Source organism: Antechinus flavipes, chromosome 6, assembly GCF_016432865.1.
Source record: "Antechinus flavipes isolate AdamAnt ecotype Samford, QLD, Australia chromosome 6, AdamAnt_v2, whole genome shotgun sequence".
Taxonomy (NCBI): Eukaryota; Metazoa; Chordata; class Mammalia; order Dasyuromorphia; family Dasyuridae; genus Antechinus; species Antechinus flavipes.
In genome coordinates this window covers 241422007-241442889 of record NC_067403.1, presented here as the reverse complement: position 1 = coordinate 241442889, position 20883 = coordinate 241422007, and the positions used below count along the sequence as shown (strand labels likewise).

The window sequence follows — 20883 nt, the reverse complement described above, 5'->3', positions numbered from 1 at the left end:
TATATCTATACACTATGGTCTTAGGCACGTAGTTGATAGGAATTACTCAATTTGTTGACTTCATCAATTTTGAAAAACTGTTCTTAGAACAAACAAATTCCTGTTTTATTTTCCCTGTCTTTTTAAGCTTTTGATTTCTCCATGACGTTTCTCCATCTGTAATATAAATCTTTTTATATTCCCTATGGGGAACTCCTTGGAGACTACAACAGGAATATGAATTTTAGTTGAAAATAAAATGGTTAAATAATTCACCAAAAAGTGAATGCTTATATTGAGATCTAGCAACCTCATTTGACAATCAAGAATTAACTTTGATCTGCCAAATAGTCTGCCATTACTTCCACGCCAAAAAGAGAAAATTGTTTTTATCAAAGGAAAGCCACCCCATTTTGGAGGGAAAAAGATGACCCAAGCATGTCCTTCTTTGTGTCTTTGAAGGTGTCATACATTATATTGTATACAAGTAGGTGCTCAATAAATTTGATAATTGAGTAATAACCTGTAATATTTTGTAATTAATTTGAATTTTTTATAGAGGTGCAGATGGATTATACATTATTTCAGTCATTACAAGAATGCATAGATGCTTTTGTTTACGTTGGGAAAAAACCATTCATTTGATATATGTACACTACATATAATTTTTGAATTGCCTCTAGAATATAGAAAGGGTGAAAATTTTAGTTACCAATTTCAGCATTATTCTTCATTAGTTTTTGTGTGTGTGTGTGTGTTTTTTTTACTAGAACTGCCGAAAGTACAATTGATTTCAGTTTCATTCTCTTTTTCTTAAATGTTTCCACTTTTTGCAATGCAGATGAAGAATGAATTAGCCAAAAATGGGTTGTGAAAGAGAGAGGACAAGCAAAGGACCCACATAAATAATAAGCTGAATAATTAATTCCTATATTATGAAGCTGATAGTTTTGAATAACATGTGTTTGTGAACTGGAAGATGTATTAGGTCTATAGATAAAGAATAGCTAGCTGCAGGAGGATTAGAAGTCATAGCTAGAAACTATCAAAATGATGAAATAACCTAAAGATTTATGGGATTAACAGCAATTTAGAAACATCTTCTTTCTGAACACCATAATTAATATTTGATCCTACCTTTCCTCTAATTGCTGATTGTGCAGGTCTCATCTCTCTAACCAGATTGTAAATTTATTGAGGGCAAATAAATACTGAAACTTCTTCCTAATGACTCTTTCACAGGGCATATACTCAAACTCTTGATTTAATGATTTTCATTTTTTAAGTTCTCATTTTACAAACCAAAATGAAATCAAAGCATCGAGAGTCTAAATGTAGAGAATAGGAAGGATTTAGAGCAACTATGGTTTTAGTAATAAGTTGAAGGAAATTTAGGAAAACATGTTAATGGGTATTTAAATATGAAATAATTTTTAGAAGGGTGGTTTCAGAATGGTGTGAAAAAAGAGTTAAAAGAATATAGGGATGCAAATTCATCCAACTTTTTTATTATATTATTATCATTAAATATCTAGTGCTTGATTGGGTTAGGATTGGATGATCTGACCATTCTTTTGGTGACAGTTAATCTAACTTTGGGTTGAATGATCTATTTTTCCTTGACTAACTGAAGTGTATAATGATAGAGAGGAGGAGGGCTAAGAATCTCATGGTGTTTTTGTTCTGCCTTGCACATAAAGCTTATAAATATGTGTAGTGCAGATGGTAGAAATGTCATCACATTCTAGATACTGAGCTTCTGTTGTTTCTCATTCTGTAGAATTATGAAATGTAAGAACAGAAAGGGACTGAATAAAGTTTTCTGTGTTTTATCCAAGCTGGACAAACCTCCTTAGAAAAGACCATACGGAACAATACTGCATGAATGCCCATGTGCATGTTTTCTTGCTCTGGGGTGGTGTTAGGACAGATGGTGCAAGTAGGGAAGCTGGCTGCTCAATCCAAGCTGATAAGAGATGATGATGATTAGAGGTGTAAGGTAGTCTGTAAAGATTTTTCTATGCCAGTCACTTATCTAAGTAGGAAAGGAATCTGGTTATATGGAGAGCAAATGTAGATGAGAATGGGGTGACAGTGATTATCAGATGATGGTGAATTCATAATGGTGTTTAGGCTGCATTAAATCTCACCTGGAGATTAAGAAGAAGGTTAGGGAAACAAGCTAATAAGGTGAAAAGGATTATTTTAAAGCCCCTAGATGTTATCTGTTTGGAGTCATGAAGTGAACTATCTTGAAGACGTTTCAGACTTAAATTTTGTATTCAGGTTTGAAGCTATTTTAATTCCTTTTTGAGCTATATTTATAGGACTTGTTTTGACATGATGTCTCATCCTGGCCCTTGCCTTCCTTACTGGAATCCAGCTAATGTTGCATTCTGGCTGGTTGGAAAGGTTATTAGAAGAAAACGTACACAAGAAATAACATTTATGTGACCAAAAAGGGGATACCAAACTTTGTTATTGAAGACAGCTTCCCTGTTTGCACTGAGTACTGCATGAACATGAATTGAGTGTCTGAGAGAATTATTAAGGTAGGGTATAGAACAACTGCCTAAAAGTAGCCATTTAATTGTTTTCTTTTTATTTATTATAGTTATATTTCTTGCATTTAGCAAAGAACCTGTCATTGAATGAGTTTTGAATATCAAGTGTGATAATGTGTTTAAATAATCTTCTGGAAGCCTTTTAAAGATACTCTTTGTAATTCCTATTAGTTGCCCAAGTATGGTAAATCCATGATTTCATCAATGTGGGGACTCCTTCCACAAGTTCAGATGGTGGTCCATCTGTTCCTTCTTATTTTGTGTAATTCTTACTCATTCCTTTCCTTCTTTAGGACCAGGTGGAGGAGAATCTCTACCCAATTGGACCTTTGGTCTTTTAAGACCAATATCGTAAATGTCAGCAATCCTTGAGGGTGGGCTCTATTATCCCTAGCTTTTGCTACATGATCGGTCTACTTCTTTTTCTGCTTACAGAAGTAATTTTTTTTAAAAAAATGTTTTCTGCACCACTTCTCACCAGAAGAATAACTTCTGAAACCTATTATTTTCTTTTGCCCTTTGTTCACTGGCTATTTTGATTCTTTGGAGATGATCGTATTTTAAATTTTATTTTATTTTTTAAAATTAAAGTTTTTTATTTTCAAAATATATATGCATAGGTAATCTTCAATATTTATCCTTGCAAAACCTTGTGTTCCAAATTTTTTCCCCTCCCTTCCCCCATATCCTCCCCTAGACAGCAAGTAATTCAATATATTTTAAATATGTTTAATTCTTCTGTACATATTTTCACAAGTAACATTCTGCACAAAAAAAATCAGATCAAAAAGGAAAAAAATGAGAAAGAAAAGAAAATGCAAGCAAACAACAAAAAGAGTGAAAATACTCAGTTCCCACAGTTCTCTTTGGGTGCAAATGATTCTCTTCATCACAAGACCATTGGAACTGGCCTAAATCAATATGATCATATTAAATATAGCAGCTTCTTATTTTTTCAAAATACATGCAAAGATAAATTTCAGCATTCACCCTTGCAAAACTTTGTGTTCAAAATTTTTCTCCCTCCCTCCCTTTCTTCCTTCTCTTCTAGATAGCAAACAGTCCATTATAGGTTAAACACGTGCAGTTCTTCCAAATATATTTCCAGATTTATCATACTACACAAGAAACATCAGCTCAAAGGGAGAAAAAATGAAGAAGAAAAAAACAAGTAACAAAAGGTGAAAATACCATGCTGTGATCCACACTCAGTCTTCATAGCCCTCTATGTATGCAGATGGGTCTTTTCATCACAAATCTATTGGAATTGCCTAGAATCACCTCATTGTTGAAAGGAGCCAAGTCCAAGATGATCATATTTTAAAAATTTTTAGACATTTTATCTTTTGCTTTTATATCACTGTTTTCTTTCTTTCTTTTTATTTTATTTTATTAAATAATAACTTTATATCCATGCCAGGGTAATTTTTTTTTACAACATTATCCCTTGCACTCATTTCCGTTCCGATTTTTCCCCTCCCTCCCTCCACCCCCTCCCCTAGATGGCAAGCAGTCCTATATATGTTAGTATATCACTGTTTTCTTCACCTTGCCCTTCCTATAGCCAGAGAATCATTCCCTCTAATTAATAAGAAAGAAAAAAAAAATTAAGCACAACTAACCAACACATTAGCTGAGTCTGGCAATATATACATCATTTTGGAAATGCATCACCTTTGAGAAATACTAAGGAAAGTTTAGGTTTTCATGTTGTTGCTTTTTTTTTTTTCTGGAACAAACTCTTGTCATTATAATGACACTTTTAAAAAATAGCTTTTTATTTACAAGTTATATGCATGGGTAATTTTACAGCATTGACCATTGCCAAATCTTTTGTTCCAATTTTTCCCTTCCTTCCTCCCATCCTCTCCTCCCCCAGATGGCAGGTTGACCAATGCATGTTAAATGTTTAAAAGTATACATATAATGACACTCTTTAAGGGGGGAAATGTCTTCTTTCTTTTACAGAGCTGTAATCATTGTGTACGTTGTGTAGGCTTATCTTTCATGAATCTTCTCATGCTTCTCCATATTAAGTGTTTGTTACAGTACTTACCCATTACTTACTGTAATACCCATGATGCTAGTATGTGAATGAGTGGAAAACATTTATGAAGCCCTCACCTTTAGATGGAGGATTGTGCTAAGTTTTGGGAATACAAATACAAAAAAGACAATCTCTGACCTTGGTGTTAAGTTGTATCTGTAGGGACCCTGTATACCTTAGCAGGTCAGTGTAATTCTTGAGTTTTTCTTGGCAAAGATGGTGGAGTGGTTTGCCATTTCTTTTCTCCAGGGGATGTCCATGTTCACAAAGCTAGTAAGGGTCTGAGACCAGATTTAAACTCCATTCTTTCTGGCTAAAATCTAACGCTGCACTCTATCCATTGAGCCATCTAACTGCCTTTCCTGACCCAGAAAAACCTAATTTCTCATGGGGAAGACCAAACATTAAAAAACGAATGGAGGCCTGGAAGTGTCTTAGGCAAGTGGAAAGAATGGTGATTGGAATCATAAGGGAACTTACTGAGGTTGCCTTTTTAAGAAATGCAGCAGTGGTAGTATTGATTTGATTACTCTTTCCAGTTAGAAGTAGAAAGGGAACAGGAATTGTATGTATATTGTGTCACGGGATGATGTCTGGGGAGCAATAAACAACTTGGTAGCTTTGGTTAGACATTAAGGACCATACCTAAGTGTGAAGGGCTAGATTAGTTGTCCAAAAACCCTCACAGCTGTGAATCATAATGAACCTAAAGTAACTGCAAATCAGCCTTTACTGACATAGATGTTGCTTGTGAATTGGGGGAAGAGGAGAAGTCAAAGAATACAACTGCCTCTCAGTCTCCTTTTATTGTTATCATCCTCTCACTTGAAGGAATCTATTCTGCTGGTCAGAATTAGATCCCCAGCAGCCACTGGCAGGTTGTGCCCAGAAATGTTAGGTATCATGGCTAAACATGTAAATGATGCTATCAATATTTTGTTATATATAGGGCCTTTTCTCTCTTTACTTCTTTGGGGTACATGCCTAACAGCAGGAGGACATCTCATGTTTGTTTTGCAGTCATATGGCATTACTAAATGAATATTTATGTTGAAAAGAAAAAGAAGGAAAACAGGCATTAAGTTCCTCGTTTGATCTTTACAGCAGCGTTTCAAAGTTATCTCCATTTCACAAGTGAGAAACTGAAGCATATTTGCCCCAGATCACACAGCTAGTAAGTGCCTACAGCTGAATTTGGATTTAGGCCTTTCTGCCTCTGATACTGTGTGCCTCAAAAATTTTTTTGTGTTAGGAAGCTGCTTATGATATGGATTCAGTAACCAAGTGTATTTACCTTAAACAGAGTTTATTCAGTAATTCAGAAAAATCAATATTATGTGGCCCTTACTGTGATTCTCTACATTAGTTATTCTTGATTTTATTTCTTATAGAAATATATTCAAATCCCCACTTATTTGCCAAATGATGTCTCTGTGACTTTTGTTCCAGGTACCACCTGAGTTTTCAGGTAACTCACTATTAGTTTCTTAAACCTGTACCAGGTTTACTATGTTACAAGTATTTTGAGTAATAATAATTATAAAATCTTTCAAAATATTAAATTTTATAGAAATTCTTAATTAAAAAAATCAAGATTGTGTTACTTTGAATTTTATCACTTTTAAATCAGTGCTCTAGAAAAAGTTGTCACATTGTGCCTACATGGGACTAACATATGGTATAGCTGAGATGAGTTGGAGAAGTGGGTTGAAATGAAATGTAATTTGAGAGAGTCATGTTTGGTGACTCATTGAATAAAACAGATCTGGCCTGATGGCAGGGCAGAGAGACTAAAAATGCATCAGATTTGAGTTAGTAATATGTGAATATTAATGGAAAAGCCAAATAAATATTAAATAGTTGTTGTGACAAGATAGCTTAGCCATTCAAATGGAGAAGTTACTAACCTTTTATGTTTTCTAGGTCCTTGTAACCATTTCTGTTTTTGTTTGTTTTTGTGGAACAAATTCCCCTTAATAAGTAGCCCTCACATAGTAGATTATTTACTTCCCATATCTGCCTTGTCACATCCCTTATTGATAGAGATCATGAGCAGTAGTGGCCAAACAGATTTTGAATTTTGAATACTTAAAATATTTTTCATTAATACAAGAGTTTTAAAGGGAACATTTTGATGTTCCTTTGTGATATAAGATATTCTTGATTGTGAAACCTCTTATAATGCATTAGTTGTGTACCATCTCAACTGAAAGAATGGGTAATTCTGTTTGAGAGAATTAAGGAAACTTGTTTGAGGGTTGGGTTTAGGAGTTTTTTTTTTAAGATAAATTCTGAATAATAAAAAACAAACAAACCCTGCTGTTAATGAATGTAAAACCAGCCGCCAAAAAAAAAAAAAAAAAAGACAATCTCTTGCCTCAAGGAATTAATTTAGTGATAGAGCTAGACAGTACTCTACCTCTACCAGGATACTAATCAGAAAGAGGAGTGTTTGGTCAGGGAAGCTTTTGACTCCTAGTAATGATTATTGAGATAAGGAGAGCTTTGTAAGGGTAAACTTTTTTTGTGGAGGAGAGGGGATGATTAAAAGGCACTAGGAAATGAGTTGTCATTGGCAAAGAGAAGGGCCCAAGCTGACCTTTGAGCCTTGAGGTCTAGAGAACTTTTGACAGAAGACACAGAAGTCTTCCTCTTCACTCTTTACCACCCCACTCCTACCCCACCTTCCAAAAGAAAAGGTACAGCTTTGCCTTGTCTCTTTTGGTGATTGCCATTTTCCCAGCTATCCTGCACATCCACCTCATATTGTCTATTCTAGAGGAATAGGTGAGATTGAAATGTGCTTTGTGACCTGTTTCTAGAGGTTAATTAGTGCTTATCTTCCTGAGATAGTGACAACTTGCTCACAGTTGCAGATTGGAAATGGTAGGAAGTGGGAATCTACACAAATCTTTCCCTTTCTTTTCTCTGGGGTTAAGAGGATAGTCAACACATTCGCTAATAAAAAAACAGATTTGTTCACAAGAATAAACTAATCCAAGGATAGTTTAGTAGGATATTTCAGGAACTGCAATATACCCTACTAGGAAATAATAGATTATTGTTTCATCCTGGAGGAAAATCATAAATACTACTGAGCCTCTTGCATCCATAGGAATTGGCCTTTTCCATCCAGTGCTGGCTGTCAACGCTAATGGTGATGATCACTTTTATTTTTTAAATAGCTTTTTATTTTTCCAAATGCATGCAAAAATAGTTTTCAACATTCCACCTTTTCCAAAATCTTGTGTCCCAAATTTTTCTCCCTCCCACAGATAGCCATCCAGTTTAGGTTAAACAAGAATTTAGAAATTCTTCTAAACATATTTCCATATTTGTCATATTGCACAAGAAAAATCAGATCAAAAGGTGAAAGATAAAAATGAGAAAAAATGAACAACAAAAAAGTGAAACTACTATATTTTGATCCATATTTAGTCTTCATAGTTCTCCTTCTGGATACAGGTGGCTCTTTCCATCACAAATCTCTTGGAATTGCCTTGAAGGTGATTTCTTACAAAGTCTTTAACATTATAAAATTATAGAAGTTGAGTAGAAATAAGTAATTTTCTCATAACCAAGAGGTTATGTTCAGTGAGGATCTTTTACAGTTGCCTGTTCAGCTGTCCAACATAGGAAGGTATGACCTTTCTTGTGATGGACCTCAACATTTTTTCTATCTTGTTTGCCTTAGTGGATTATCAACTTTGTGGACTGTATTTCATTTCAATGTCACTTTTTCTCCCCTTATCCCTTTGATTTGTTGAACTTAAACTGATTTTAATATCAACCAAAGATTAATTAGTTAAAAGCTCTGTTAACAAATATACATGTATACACATTATCTAGATTTGGAAAGATTATTTACCATTCTGAACTATCTAGGTCATTAGGAATTCTCCCGTTGTATTTTAGATGTATTGTTACAAAATCTCCTGCCAAAAAAGAGAAAGCCTATTATTAGCAGTTTAGCTACCTTGGTTAGATTTTAGATCTCTGGTCCAGATCTCAAAGGTTTTACTTTTCTTTGGGGGACGGGTGGGGAGGAAGAGGAAGACAATTGAGGTTAAGTGACTTGCTTCATTTAGTAAGTGCCTGAGGCTAGATTTGAACACCAGTCCTCTTGACTCTAGAGCCAGTGCTCTATCTATTTTGCCACCTAGATTTGTATTACTCTTACAATAATGCAGATATTTGTACTTCTGTTAATTAAATGTTTTACTTTGCCTTTTTTTTTCCTACTTTTTTCAGACAGACTTGATTGATCAGGTTATATATGAATGAAGATCGGCATAGTAAACCCTGGACATTCCCTCTCCATTGCTTGGCTTAAGAATACCATGGCAAGTGAGAATAGTTTTATGAGTTCAATTCCTTTGTAGGCCAGTTAACTTTTTTCTTTTACAGCCAGTATTTTAATAATGGCAGTTTAATGTTATTATTTTTTTAATGATGTGCTGCAATTATTTACAAAGATGTGATTGATACTATTGCATCATTTTTTATTTAAAGTTTTATTGCTTTCTTTTATTTAAATATCACAATATGACCAAGAATTAATGCCTTCTAGGCTCTCCTTTTATCTTCATAAGAAAGAAAAGCAACTAAACATATTTTAGGAATGCAATTACCAAACCTTGTAGCATGTATGTATTCTATGCCCTTTTAAGGAAGGGTTGGGAGTTACATTTCTAATTTCTTGGGGCAAGGAAAGGGAAAGGGGGAGGTTGGTTTTAATAGCATTTCAGTTCTTTCATTTCTATTATTGTAATCATTGTGCACATAATTTTCCTGGCTCTCTTTATCTGTCGGTTCTTTAAAAACTTCCCATATTTCTCTGAATTAATATTAGTCATTTATAACTGAAATATAAAAAGCATTGGTATTATTTGTTCAGGCATTCCCCAATCAATGGTGTCTACTTTGTTTACCTGTGCTAATACAAAAAATACTATGGCATTTAAGCTAAATATAAAATATATTTGGTAAATAACCATAAAAATAATAATTAACATTTATTGACTACTGTGTGCTAAGCATTAAACCCTTTACAATGTTTATCTCAGTTCATCCTCAAAACAATTAGATATTGTTATCCTTGTTTTATAGATGAGGAAGCTGAGACAAGCACAGGTTAAGGGACTTAGTCACACAGCTAGTTAGTGTTTGAAGCTAGATTTGAACTCTTTCTTATTGCAAACCCAGGATGGTTTCAGAAAAGAAAGACTTACATGAACTGATACTAAATGAAGTAAGTAGAACCAAGAAAACATTATACACAGCAACAAGATTATGTGATGATCAACCATGATGAACATGGCTCTTTTCAACAATGGGGTGTTTGAAGGAAATTCCATTAGATTTGGGATGGAAAGAGCCATTTGTATCTAGCGAGAAGACTATGGAGTCTGAATGTGAATCACAGCATAGTATTTTCTCCTTTTGTTGTTTGCTTCCTTGTTTGTTTTCTTGTGGTTTTTTTTCCCCTTTTGATCTCATTTTTCTTGTGCAGCATAATAGATGTAGAAATATGTTTAGAAGTATTGTACATATTTAACTTAGGTTGGATTACTTGCTGCCTAGGGACTATCTTTGTATGTATTTTTAAAAATAAAAATCTATTATTTTTTAAATGAATCACAAAAAAAGAAAGTAGCTCTTCATATCTATCCATATTGTCAAAAGTCTATTCCCTTATTACTCCAATGAATGTCTTTTTAAAAAGTTTTTTATACTTTCTATAGTAGAAATTATTGTCCCTTTGTAATGTTAAGCTGTTCTTTACTTTCATCAAAGTAGGCTAGGAATAGATAGCAACATCAGATATATTACTGTTAATAGTTGACGTGAACACAAATTTGTGGGATTTCTAGATCCTTGGCCATAAGAGCTTTATTTTTAACATTATTGGACAGATTGGTTTTGTGGTTTCTCAGTTTGCTTTTTACCTTCTATTAACTTTTCCATCTTAAGATTTCTTTGGTTTCTGTGGTATACCACTAACTCTGGGGTCTCTGAAATTCATTTACTTAGGCAAGAACTCAATTTCTGTATGGTAGGACTCAAGAAAGTTGCACTAGGATATTCCATATGGTATCATTAGTAGCACTATGTTTTTAATATTCTTAATTCTGAAAAGAGAGTTTTTCAAATTCTTACAAGTAGGTTTGTGAGCTAGCAGTTATATGATGGGGATTCAAAAAGATTGTGGATTCTTAGTTTTTGACAGGTTAGTGTTAGGCAATTTCCTAAACTCCTTGCTTCCTTTTTATATTAATTCATTGATTTATTTATAATTGTACTTTGATATGTCAGGTAGTATTATATATTCCCAGGAGAGTGAAAGGATTCATTTTTCTTATGCTTTACCATGATGGTGAAAGGGCTTTCCTTCAGAAAGAAATAATATATGTGAAACTTGGGTTGTGATGTCAAAGGAGGAAATGGAAAGTTTACTCACTGTATTTATTTCTTTGTTTTCTAGAGTGAAGACAAATCCAGAAAAGACAGGTGTGAAACCATAGGTAAGGTCCTAATTGAGGTTTTCCTATTGAATAATCCCCAGTTTGTATATTACACAGGAAAACTGACTTAAGAAAAGTGAAGATTTCCTCCTTTTTTATCTTAAGAACATTTTCTTTTATGTTTAATACTATTTGGAAGCATTTTCTTGACTGGTTTTCTTTGAGGTGAAACTATACACTGCCTGGCATATAGGAAGTGCTATATTAATGATTATTACCTTGTTCTTCCCTTCTCTTTTACCAAAAGATCTTTAAGCAAAGGACAGTGGGACCCCTTGCTAGGCATATTGTGGAAGGTATTTTTGTTCAGCTTAAATTGGATGACTTCTCCAGTTCCCTCTTCTGATTGTTAGCTGGGTTCTGGGTGGCCCCAAAGGGCACAACTAGGAGCAATAGTGGCAGCGGAGAACTTAGTATAGAAAGCCTCCTGGTGATAAGAGCTGGAGATGTTCTCCAGAGTTGCATTTGCTCCTTTTACAAGTCTTCAATCAAAGATATAGAAATACATTCCCCACATCATAGAGTGGAGATTTCATGTATGTTATGGATTAGACTCTCTGAGATCAGTTGGAAAAAAAAATTAATGCATCTTTGTGATCTTTTTATTTCTGACTATATTTTTAGCTCTGTGAGCATCAAATAGATCCATTGATTCTCCAGCTTTCTTTATATTTTTGTCTTCTAAGACCTTAGTTTCTTATAGTGTTATTTTTCAAAGTTTTTTTCCTCAATTAATTTCTTATTTATTACTTGTTTTAAAAATTGTCTTTTTGAATCTTCTCATTGGACCTATTTTTCTTTTTGGAAAAAATAAAAGATACCTTTTATTTGACTTCTAATTTTAGATTCGCTGCTAATTTATTTGTTCCTTTGCTTCTCTGGGGCTTTTTGTTTTGTCTTTTGTTTTTATTTTTTCAGTTTTGACAGGCACGCTGTTAAGTTTTCTCCTTAGAAACTTCTTTTAAATTGGTTCACCTATAGCTTGCAGTTCTTCCCATTTCTTCATTATGTTCCTTTTTCTAAGATTGAACAGCTGTGATAGTTAGCTCTGGTTTTCCCTCTTCTACTGAGATTTTCAATTAATAGACGCAAACATTAGGGAGGCAGCTTGGGAGTAGTATCTAGCAATCTAGACTCGGAGGTAGGAAGATCTGAATGTAAGTCTTGTCTGTAATTCATGCTGATGGTTTTACTGGACAACTCTCTCTTTGTGTTCCAGGTATTTGTAAGATTGAGTTGCAGAATAGTTACAGATTTGCACTGGTAGAGAGTTTCCTTACTAAGGATTCTTCTATCACGGAAAGCCCAGAGCAGGCTGGCTCTTCTTCTCTTTGTACCCCCCTCCCACAATGTGTGCTAGAAAAGGTCTGCTTCAGCTTTCGGTATTTTATAAGTGAGGGGAATAGGTCTTTGTATGTTTACTTCTCTCCTGACACACCAGCCAAAACTACAGTCTGCCAGAATGGTTTTAAAGCTTGCCTTAAATTCCCCACTACTGCAGCAACTCTCCACTTAGTTTTCAAAGTGATCTGAAAACATAGATCTCAGCAAGTCACAGTTCTTCCCTCCCCTCCTTTTCTTTTTTTTTTTTTTAATTTTTATTTAATAATTACTTTATATTGACATTCGTTTCTGTTCCAATTTTTTTTCCCTCCCTCCCTCCACCCCCTCCCCTAGATGGCAAGCAGTCCTTTATATGTTGGATATGTTGCAGTATATCCTAGATACAATATATGTTTGCAGAACCGAACAGTTCTCTTGTTGCATAGGGAGAATTGGATTCAGAAGGTATAAATAACCCGCCTCCCCTCCTTTTCAATAAATTCTAGTGGCTTCTTTTCTACTCCTAAAATAAAATATAAAATCCTCGGCTTTCAAACCCTTTCAGAAACTGCCTATCCCTACCCTTCTTTCCTGTCTTCTTATCTTTGTCATCGCATAAGATTGGGTCTCCTTGCTGGTCTGTACACCCTATCACTCCCATTTTCCATGGAGGTGCATTCTCATTGGCTGTGTGCCCCAGGCTAGGAACTCTTTATTTCTTGATCTCTAACTCTGGGACTCCTGGCTTCCTTCAGATTCTGTTGGAAACAAGAAGTCTCTTTGATCTTCCCTTACCTTTTCTTTAGTGATTGGCTCCAGTTTGTCCTGTTTATAGATCTTCTTTGTATGTATCTCTCTTACTTCTTTGGTCTATTAGCTCTTGGAGAACAGGCCCTTGTTTTGGTCTTTCTTTGCATCCCTAACTGTTGTTAGTGCTGGTATCTGGCACGTCATAGATATGATTACTGCCTAAGCTAAATTCATAATCCTGTTCTCTTTACTTATATTATATTATTATATTATATTATATTATATAATATTATATTACGCTGAATATAATAGACAACATCTGTGTAGCTTGTTAAGTTCAAAGAGTATTTTATGCACATTATCTCCTAACTGGATGTGGAAAAAGGTGCTATTATTTCCCCCATTTTACAGATGGCTAACCAGGCTATGATAAGTAAACTATCCAGGTCATACAATCAATAAGTGATTGAATGAAACAGGATTTGACTTCCTAACTTCAAGTTCACCATACCTTCCTTTTCTTCCTATTTTTAAAAAAATTATATTGTGAGAGAGAGATTTTTGGTAAACAGTGAAGTACTTTGTATTTACTGTTACTATTTATAACTGGTTAGTTGTTGTCCTTTGTTCTCAAAGAGGACCAAAATGACATCACTATATTAGAGTTGAGTCACAGTGTGTCCGACTGTGGCTAATCAGACCAATATGAGCCCTCGAAATGCTCTGCCACAGGTCGGACACAAATAGCTCAGGTGAACATTTGGGGTAGCTTCTCTTATTTTGTGTATTTCACGTTTCCTTTGGGCTAATTCAGTTATGCTTTGCTCCTAGAGCATAGTATCTTCTCTGATGAAGGCAGGCCATGCTAGACAGTCTTGTGCCAGTGTTTCCTATGTCATAAAATTGATTCTGAAGTTAGTGAGAGATACCTTGAGTGTCCTTGTATCACTTCTTCACCTTGTGAATAATTGCCTTTTGTGAATTCTCCATAAAATCAGTTTTTTGGCAAACATACATTTTACATTCAAACAATGTGGCCACCCAACAGAGTTGTGCTCTCTGCAGTAGAGTTGGAATGCTTAGCTAACAGTTTAATTCGAAAAAGGACGTCAGTGTCTGGTATCGTATCCTGCCAGGTGATCTTCAGAATTTTCCTAAGACAATACAAATGGAAGTGATTCGGTTTCCTGGTACACAGGCTAAATCACAAAGAAAAGATATGTTTTATAAAATACTTTTCTTGTACTTTAACAGTGGTAGTTCACATCTAAGTGCCTTTAACTTGACACATACTCTCCTTAAAATAGCACCAGTAAAACTTGTTTATTTTACTTTATGCAGTTTAGTTTCTTATTTGCAAAATGACATTGGTTTTCCCCTTTGGGGAGGCAATTGGGGTTAAGTGACTTGCTTAGGATCACATAGCTAGTGTCAGGTGTCTGAAGCTGGATTAGAACTCAGTTTTCTTGTCTTCAGGGTCAGTATTCTATTCGCTGTACAAGGTTTGCATTCAAAATCTCCCTCTTCTGCTCTTTTCTCTTTGTGAACTTTACATTGTAACACACATTAAAATATAAAGAAAATAAGTAGCAGAACCAAGCAAAGCGAGATATTAACATTGTCTCAAAGGGTGTACATGGTTTCATATTCATTGTCTTTTACCTCTGCCATGAAAGAAGAGAAGTACATTTTCTCTATTGTGGTATTTAGTTTCTTTTTATTATCCTGTTTCCATTACTATGGTCATTGTGGGCATTCTTTACTTGATTCTGCTTATTCTGTATCGGTACTTATGAACTTTATCATACTTTTGGAATTGTTCATATTTCTACAAATAGTTGTTGTTCTCTTATGTAAGTAATTATGCAGCAGCAATTCATTACATTCATGAAACACAATATGTTAAAATCACTTGACTAGAATCCACTTTGTTTCAATTGTCTGCTACTACAAAAGGTCTGCTGTGACTATTTTGACATAAATAAAAACTTAGCTATCTTTGACTTTCTTACTTTCTGTATCTGTGATCTCTGACTTCCCTTCCTTCTTCCCTCTCTTCCCTTTTAACCTACCTTTTTTCTTGTGTTCCCACTTGCTTTTTAAAATGGACATACCAATTTATAACCCCACCAACAGCTTTCGAGTGTGGCTGTCCTCACAGAACCTCCCTGATATTGACTGTCCACATCTTCCAACATTTTTGACAAGTTGCTAGGTGGGAGGTTTGATTTCTATTTCTCTTTTTAGTGATGTTTTGGAGCAATCTTTCAGTGTGGTTGATGTTAGCAGTTTTTTGGGGTTTTTTTAAGATCTGTTTTTCATCTTTTCACCACTTCTCTCTTAGGGTGTATAGTGCCTTGGTCTGTGTATTTCAATTAATGGTCTTTTTTTTTTTTTTTTAAATCAAAGATAAGGTTATAGTGGGTCTTAGGTATATTTTGTGATGCTTTGCCGCTGTTCTTATTTCCTAAACATTTTATCAAACACTGTTGTTTCAGGTACCTAGCAGGTAGATTTAAATTTTAAAAGCCATGTAGTATTTTTCTGTAACAAGTGAATTTTAATAGCAGGATAAAAGTTACCCACTGGACTTGATGATTTTAGAAAGCTTACTATATATAGCTATTATAAAATTAAGCCAAAGGTCTTTTCTTCAACTTTGGCTTAAAGTTTAAACATAACATTTATCACATTAACTTTCACAATGTATGTATATAAGGGAAAGCTTTCTGATTCATTTAATAGTTTTTATTCCTGCATGTGTACTGCTAATCCTGAGTTATTTGGCATCTGGATGATTGCTTTTTCCACAGTAATTTCATGTTGAATTTATTAATAAGTGAACCAAACAATTCTGTATAGAAAGGGTCCAGTATTACTCTTTGTAGAAAGGAAATTAGGGCAAAGAGAAGTAATTTGATCAGTATTATATTTGAAGATAGGGTTTACTATCTGCTGTCTCCCAAACAGGATTATAAAATGTGCATGGGGGGGAAAGAGTGTAATTAACTTGGTTTTATGGTTCTAACTTTCTCCTGATCCCTTATTGTTTAACCTTGATCATGATCCAAACTGCTGGTAGGATGTGGTATTTATGTTCTTTCTAAACAGTTTCCAAATACATGAATATGTGAGCCAGAAAGCTCTAGAAATGCCCCTCTTCCCCAACAACAAAACTAAACCAACAAATTGGAATTGTTACTATGTCTTTCAGTTTGCACTAGGATGAATTGTAGAGTAAAGAATTATCATACCTTCCTATGTCAAGTCATGTTGCACTCTCAGGAAGGTCAGCTTTATGCTTTTAAAGTAACCCAAATCCTTAAAAAGCTTACTATTTTTCTTTTTAAGACAGAACAGAAAGGCCTTTGATAGAAATCTGGAGTAAAACATGGTGTGTTTGATACAGCTGTGAGATAATGTAAGAAGTAATGTAATTCTGGTTGTAGAGTATGATGCCAAGGGAAACTCCAGGTAAACATAGAAAGGAGCCTGCAGAGTTCCACAATGCCCTCTTGGGCAGTGTTGCTTTAAGTCACTGCTGAAATGGTGCAGTCTTTACTATAGAACAGACATGGGACATGACATCTGTCTGATTTAGACAGTTATCTCTGCTGTTAATCCATATTAGAATTTTTATGTATGGGTTCTACACATCTCAGTTTTATTTAACATCATTGATTGAACTTGTTTGACCTTGAGGCGCGATGCCTTTTTTTCTCCTAAGTTACTGATATGTATATATGTAGAAGGCTTTGGTTGTTTTAAAATTAAGGCCAACCACATAATTGAATTAATATTATTAAGAAACTTTTAAAAAACAAACTCTAATATTCACTATGTGCCTCACAATTGTTCAGAATCAGGGTTTTTGAAAACTGTCATTTACTGATAAAGCAGAGAGATGCAGTCATCCTCCTTTTCCCAAATAGGTCTCAGTCCCTCCTTTCAGAAGCATATAATTGAATCATTTAGGTGGGAGGATCACAGATTCACAGGAAGGGAAGTTAGATGCCATCTGATCCAATCCTCTCCTTTTTCAAATGGAGAAACACTCAGATTGGGAAGTAGCGGGATCTACAGGTAGGAAGTAGCAGAGGCAGGATTCCAGCTCGGCTCTCAGGGCTCCGGATGCACCAGAATTTTACTGCTTCTGTGAGTTGGAGTAAGTGTTATGACTGACTGGGAACACTTTCCAATTTGAGGGGGTGGGGAGAGCAGGATGTTTGCTTTGGCCTTCTTATTTACTCGAGTCACTGGAATACTTAAAGGATTTAAAGGTTTCACTAGTGTAGTTGTAACTAACCTTAACCTTAAGTTAAGTAACTTAAATTAGTAACTTAACCCTTAACCTTAGGTAAGTTAACTCCTCCTGAGTTGTTGTGAACTGAAAAAAACTAATTGATCTGATGACTAGTCTTATGGTGCTAAGTCTTTCCAAAGAGCCAACCAGTGTTCAGGAAACAATCCACTGTTGAACTGCTTGAAGGAGTCAATTAGGCAGGAACTGCAAGAATTTCTTTTCTTTTTTTTTTTTAAAGCTCTTAGGGTCACCTCTGCACCATGATATGAGGCATTAGAATAGGACTTTTGTGGAGGATTACCATATATGGCAATGCTCTATCACCATATATAGTAGTTAGCACTGTACCCATTACTAACCAATTTAGATAGGGGCTGTGTTTGTAACTCAACTTAAAATAGCCAGAATTCTTCCTCTGTAAAATATTTGAAGATGTAACAAGTCATAATGATGAGATTATTAGTTCAGGTAATCCCATGCTTTGGGGGACTTTGGGAACTGATGTTTAGGGGCAGGAGTTTGGGGAATGAGAAACAAGTTTGTATTTCTTCCACTCTGTCACCCATTGCTATCTTCATGGATCTGACACTGTTTATCTGACAGTGCACTTAGTACTGCTTTGCCAGGGAAAACCACACAAAACAAGCCTCCTGCATCAGCATTTTCATTGTGTGGAGAGCGGAGCCTCCTTTTACATGGTTACAGCCCCTTTTTAATCCATTACTCTCTTGCCCCTTTCCCATCCCAGCCTGTGTCTGTGTCATTTACTGATGGTCTTCCTGAGCTTCTTCTGCTCTTACCAGTTTGTTGTTGTTGTGAGACTCAGGAGTCTTTATCTTTATATATTTGTTGGTCAGACAAGTATAGTAAGAAAAGTGAAGTGATGGCTGCATTTAAGTTGGATTTCCTTCCAGAAATGATGGTGGATCATTGCTCTTTGAATGCCAGTCCTGTGTAAGTATTTTTGTTTTGTGGTTTGATTGTTGTTGTAAGCAGATAGAATGGATTGTTTTTTTCCTTTTCTATTTGCCTAAACTGATCTCTTCCAGAATGTTAAAGAATTGGAATGAGGAAAGAAAAAAGATTAACCTTTTCAAAATAGCTATTTTTGGATCCACAGATTGGTTTTCTCTTTAGTACTACTTAGGCCCAAGTGGGTTTTTTTAAATAGTGTGCTTCATAGAACTCTTAACCCTACCAGCTAAATGATTCTAGTTTTTGTAGACTTTCCCTATGACAGTAAAGCATTTTTGAACTTTAGCTCTGTCTTGCCCTGATTTGTACAATATTACATGGCACTTTGGAACTTAATGACTGTTTTTAAAGTATCTGTAAGAAACCTATTACAATGGATGCTGGGAGATAGTTCGTGTCTAATGTAGGTCTGTACATTCCTCCTCAGCTTACATTAAAATTTAAAACTTTTACTTAAGGAATTTGTATATATTTATATATTTGTTGGTCAGACAAGTATAGTAAGAAAAGTGAAGTGATGGCTGCATTTAAGTTGGATTTCCTTCCAGAAATGATGGTGGATCATTGCTCTTTGAATGCCAGTTCAAATGATGGCGAGATAGTTGAAATCATAATGCTGAATGAAGCAAAATGTGCACGAGTAAATTCTGAGCAAGGAAAAAAGATTGTAAAGATTACAACGCCCAAGTATCCAACTCATCACCAAGCAAATAATATCAATACACAATAATCTTGATCGAACATGAACCCTAATGTTTATATCCCTAATCTTATTTATCACTGATAGTGCCAGAAGTGACAGCAGGGTAAATACTTTAGAAGTAAAGAAAAGGTTTTAAGTTGTCTACAAGCAAGAAAAACTTAGCTTTATTAGTATTGCTTAAGGGACACACTCTCTCATTTGTGTTAGTATGAGTCACTGAGGCACATGTAGCCTGTTCTGAAAAACTGGGAATTTTCAACTACCAGATAGAAGGAACATTGCTCAGACAATAGAAGATATTGAGCTCAGGTCTTATCATTCATACTAGTGGTCTGTAGTCAAAATGGTTGTGGCTTGTTATCAATATGAGAACCAAATCATTTCTTTGGGAAAGAAAAACTTTCATGATAGTTTGGGGGACTTCTGAGAAGGAGGGACTTGTTTTCTCTCTCTCTCTTTTTATTAAAACTTTATTTTTAAAACATGTGCATAGATAATTTTTCAACATTGATCCTCGCACAAAACCTCGTGTTCCAAATTCCTCCCCTTCTCCTCACCTCCACCCCGAGATGGCAAGCAATCCAATATATGTGTACATATTTACCAAATTATTTTACTGCACACACACACACACAAAAATCAGATGAAAAAGGGGGAAAATGAGAAAGGAAACAAATTGCAGGCAAACAACAACAAAGGGATTTGTTTTTTTTTAAAGCACATACTTGTCTGATGCTGTCTTTTCCATTCCTTAAAATAATTGTTTTTTCTGTGTCTTCCCCCTAAAGTTCAGCAGTATACTGAAGGAAGGTCAGAGTAACTTAACAAATGTAATCATTTACAAAGGTTTACAAAATGATGTTGATGATCATGGGGATAGGCACCAGACTTCTGGTTTCTTTAGAATCAGACATTCCTCAAAGACTTCTAGTCTTGGAGAGTTGGTCATTGATTTGTACTGAGTTCTTCTACATTTGTGGGCAGTAACCTATGAGAGATCTCAGCAGATCCCAGTGAGTTACTTATCTTGTGTGTGTATGTCTGTCTGTCTGTTTATCTGTCTATCTGTGTCTGTGGTCTGTGTCTCAGTCAGAGATGAGACTTGGGGCCTATGACTTCATATGAAGTTCTAGTGTGCCACATTGTCTCTCATTCAGGTAATAAAAATAATGGACTGAAGTGCTTTAGAGATATTATAGGATCTTTTTATGCTGGATCCTGGATCCAGCTGGAGCTTTCTCTTGATAATGATCCCCCTCCCCATCCACTATTGTTGTTCAGTGGTCCTCAACTCTTTTGTGATCCCTTTGGGGTTGGCTTGACAGAGATACTGGGTTGGTTTGCCATTTCCTTCTCCAGCTTATTTTATAATGAGAAAACTGAGGCAGACAGGATTAAGTGATTTACTCAGGGTCATTCTATTAGGAAGAATCTTGATTTGAGTTCAGCAACAGGATTTGACTATGCCGCATCACCTAGCTACCCTTCCCCATTTATAGTTTTCCTAAATGACTTATTAGTGTAAATGATTTTCTCTCTTTGCTGCTTCTCTTCTTGCCTTGATTTCTTGGGTTATGGGGAAGCATACTTTTTGTGACATGTTTAGTCAAGCAAAACAAAACATTCCCTCTTTGGGGGTATCCTAACCTTTTTCATTCTTCGTCTTAACCCCTCTCTTATCAGGTGTGGTCCTCTGGAATTTTTGGATAATAATG

General features: G+C 35.2%; 1 protein-coding gene across 1 annotated transcript in view; it reads left to right on the top strand.

Moving 5' to 3' along the window:
* The window catches only part of CELF1 (CUGBP Elav-like family member 1), a 99523-nt gene that overhangs the window by 38839 nt on the left and 39801 nt on the right, over positions 1 to 20883 (top strand). The window contains exon 2 of the mRNA XM_051965168.1: positions 11075 to 11114. The gene's annotated coding sequence lies outside the window, so the exon portion shown is untranslated. The remainder of the gene's footprint in view (positions 1 to 11074; positions 11115 to 20883) is intronic.